Raw genomic sequence first — 4185 nt, forward strand, 5'->3', positions numbered from 1 at the left:
ACCAGATACTTTTAAACTGATTGCCTTTAGAATTTTTTTTTCTTTTGTTAGTAATGGGGCTTGAACTACACACACACACACACACACACACACACACACACACACACACACACACACACACAAATAAATACCAGATACTTTTAAACTGATTGCCTTTAGAATTTTTTTTTCTTTTGTTAGTAATGGGGCTTGAACTCCGGGCCTGGGCACTGTCCCTGAGCTCTTCAGCTCAAGCCAGCACTCTACCATTTGAGCCACAGTACCACTTCTGATTTTCTGGTGGTTTATTGGAGATAAAAGCCTTTCCTGCGGGCTGGTTTTGAACTGCGATCCTGAGAATTCGCCCCCTGAGTAGCTAGAATTACAGGCATGAGCCGCTGGCACCCGTCTCTAGATATTTTAATTTAAATCATCTTTAATTTAACCAGGAGAGTCGGATGAAATTTCAGAATTTTATAAAAGATGTATTTGATGGACATTCTAATTCAAGACAAACTAATAGTCATTCTAGTCAATATCATCATGTGCGTGGGAAATTCATCACTTGGAAGTGCTACACATACTTCAAAAATAAAATCCCAGATATATCCATTCCCCTCTCAACACAGGCTTTTAAAATATTTGCCCATCCCTCTACATAGCTGAAATCATGTGCCTGTCAACCTTTTCTCTAAAATAAACCAAAATAGAAAAAGAAAACAGACATAGGAGATTGAGAGGAAGAAGAAGAAAATTCTGAGCAAAGAATGCAATATGCACATCTGAAATAGCATAGTGCACCCGCCCCCTGAGTGCAATTAATACACACCAAAAAGAGGAGGTTGGGGACTGGAGGCATGGCTTGATTGGTAGAGTACCAGTTGTGAGCAGGAGGCATGGAGTATAAGACGAAATTAAAAAAGAATGAAAGAGAGAGGAAGGAAGGAAGGAAGGAAGGAAGGAAGGAAGGAAGGAAAGAAGGAAGGAAGGAAGAAGGAAGGGAGGGAGGCAGGGAGAGAAATTGAAAGAGAGAGAAGTTTTATTGCTGGATGCAAATCTGAGACACTTTTTCCAGTTAGCCTGTAAAGAGCCAGACTGCAGGTGTGGCTCAAATCTCAAATGATAGAGTGCCAGCTATGAGCAAGACAAAACAAATGAGAGCACAAGGCCTCGAGATGGAGGACCAGTACACACACACACACACACACACACACACACACACACACACACACACACACTCACTCACACACACGAATGACAGAAAAGCAAAATAGGCTCAAATATGAAGAGGTAATGAAGATGGATGAAGATGAGTATGGTCCAAAGAGTTTATTTGCAAGTATGAAAACAGTACAATGAGCTGGGTTTTGGTGCTCATTCCTATAATCCTAGCTACACAAGAGGCTGATATCTGAATATGGAGGTTTAAAGCCAACCCTGAGCAGATAAACCTGAAAAATTCTTTTTTTTTTTTGGGGGGGGTCCGGTCGTGGGGCCTGAACTCTGGGCCTGGGCGCTGTCCCTCAGCTCTTCAACTCAAGGCAAGCGCTCTACCACTTGAGCCACAGCGCCACTTCCGGCTTTTTTCTTATGTGGTGCTGAGGAATCGAACCCAGGGCCTCGAGCATGCTAGGCAAGTGCTCTACCACTGAGCCACCTTCCCAGCCCCAAACCTGAAAAATTCTTATATCCAATTAACCATCAAAAAAAAGCCACAAGTGGAGCTGTGCACAAGTGGTATAGTCCCAGCCTTGAGTGAAAAAGCTATATAAGAGCTGGAGGCCCGGGCTGGGAAGGTGGCTCAGTGGTAGAGCGCTTGCCTTGCATGCATGAGGCCCTGGGTTCGATTCCTCAGCACCACATAAGCAGAAAAAGCTGGAAGTGGTGCTGTGGCTCAAGTGGTAGAGCACTAGTCTTGAGCTGAAGAGCTGAGGGACAGTGCCCAGACCCAGGGTTCAGGCACCATGACTGGCAAAAAAAAAAAAAGAGCTGGAGGCCCTATGTTCAAGCTGCAGTACTGGCACACACAAAGAATGGAAGGAAGAAGGAAGGAAGGAAAAAAAAGGATAATGAAACCTGTGGAAATTGTTTTGAGACGGGAAGGAGGATCAGGGAGAATGACGGTGAGATTGATCAGGATAGAAATGTCACCGTGAATACAAGCAGGCAGAAACTGTAAGAAAATATAAGGATTTTGGTATACTTGATGTATTTATAACAAATGTGCAAATGATGTCAAATGCAACATATACCTTGCCTTTGAAGGGCAATTTTCACTTTGACATGAGTTTTAACTTAGAATTAACTATAAGAATCATCAAAGAATTTTAAAGATCCAATCTGTTAGCTAAAAGGTATTTTGTTTTATCAGTGATGCTTAATTTATTCTGCTTTTTCAGATCTCAAACAAATTACCAAAACTAGTTTTTCATGGCTAGAGATACATCTATAATTGTTCGTGATGGTGGATGATACGAAATGTTTATTTTTCAGATGCTAGTTCATCTGTTTGACAATTTCCATAATCATCTTAATCAAATTCTCATGTAAATTATTTTTAAAGTAGTTATTTAATATAGACTATCCTTTTGAATTCAGATGAACATTTCTGATTTTCAGGAAGAAAGCAATGATTTTTACCAAGTTTATTTAACCTTTAGGAGTAAATTGTGCTTGTCTGCCCCCTGGGGGATTCACGGAACCACTACAAGCAGCAGAGTTCATAGAAATTAAAAAAAAAAAAAAAAAATTGTATAGCAGGGTGTTGGTGGCTCAAGCCTGTAATCCTAGCTATTCAGGAGGCTGAGTACTGAGGATCCTGGTTCAAAGCCAGCCCTGGCACGAAGGTATGTAAGACTCTAATTTCCAGTTAATCAGCAGAAAGCAGGCTCAAAGTGGTACAGCATGAGCCTTGAGCTCAGGGACAGAGCCCAGACCCTGAATTTAAGCTCCACAACCAACCAAAAAAAAAAAAAAAAAAAGTAATAATAATAAAATGGGAGATAAAAATAAATGTTATATACATTCCTTTTTTTTTTTTTTGTCCATCATGTGGCTTGAACTCAGAGCCTGACCCCTGTCCCTGAGCTCTTTTGCCCACTCTACCACTTTTCAGCCATAGCGCCACTTCCAGTTTTCTAGTGATTAATTTGAAGAGTCTCACACAGACTATTCTGCTGGGGCTGCATTTGAACTGCAATCCTCAGATTTCAGCCTCCTGAGTAGCTAAGATTACAGGTGTACGCCACAGGCACCCAGCTTACATTTCCATTTTTTAATACAATTTATACTCCACTAAAGATAACTAACTTTGGGGAAATTTCATGCCTAAAATAAGAAACTATATAAAACAAAGGAGTGTAAACAGTAAACCAATTTAATTATTTAACTTAAAAAAAAACTGAAGGGTACCTCAAGGGGAAAGGGAAAAAAGAAAGAGGGAGAGCTGCACATTGGTGGCACAAACCCATAATCCTAACTACGAGGAAGCTAAAATCTGACGGTCATAATTTGAAGTTAGCCTCAGCAGGGAAGTCTGTGAGGCTCTTATCTCCAAGTAAACAATAAAAAGCCAGAACTGAAGCTGTGATAAGTGGTAGAACTCCAGCTCTGAGCAGAAAAGCTAAGGGACTGTGCCTACGCCCTGAGTCTATGCTCAGCACTAAATGAATGAATAAATAAGTAAATAAAAATAAACAAATAATTTTAAAAGGAAAAAATAATTTATAGGAACATTTGCTACTATTGGAAATTGTCTTCAGATTCTTTCCATTTTTATTTTGTTTTGTGTCTTGTTTTTTTTTTGTTTGTTTGTTTGTTTTTTGTTTTTTGGTCGGGTCGTGGGGCCTGAACTCTGGGCCTGGACACTGTCCCTCAGCTCTTCAGCTCACGGTTAGCGCTCTACCACTTGAGCCACAACGCCACTTCTGGCTTTTTTCTTTTTTTCTTATGTGGTGCTGGGGAATCGAACCCGGGGCCTCCTGCATGCAAGGCAAGCGCTCTACCACTGAGCCACCTTCCCAGCCCTTGTGTCTTGTTTGATGGCTTTGGGTTGAAATCAGAGCCTCACAATCACTAGACAGGTGCTCTGCCATTTAAGTTATACCCCAGTTCTTCAGCTATTTTGAAATACATTGTAGCTATATACAAAGACAACATAAAGAACCTCAAGGACCAGGCACCAGTGGCTCATGCCTGTAATCCTAG

This window comes from Dipodomys spectabilis, unplaced genomic scaffold (assembly GCF_019054845.1).
Source record: "Dipodomys spectabilis isolate Male_0828 unplaced genomic scaffold, ASM1905484v1 ptg000145l, whole genome shotgun sequence".
NCBI classification, from domain to species: domain Eukaryota; kingdom Metazoa; phylum Chordata; class Mammalia; order Rodentia; family Heteromyidae; genus Dipodomys; species Dipodomys spectabilis.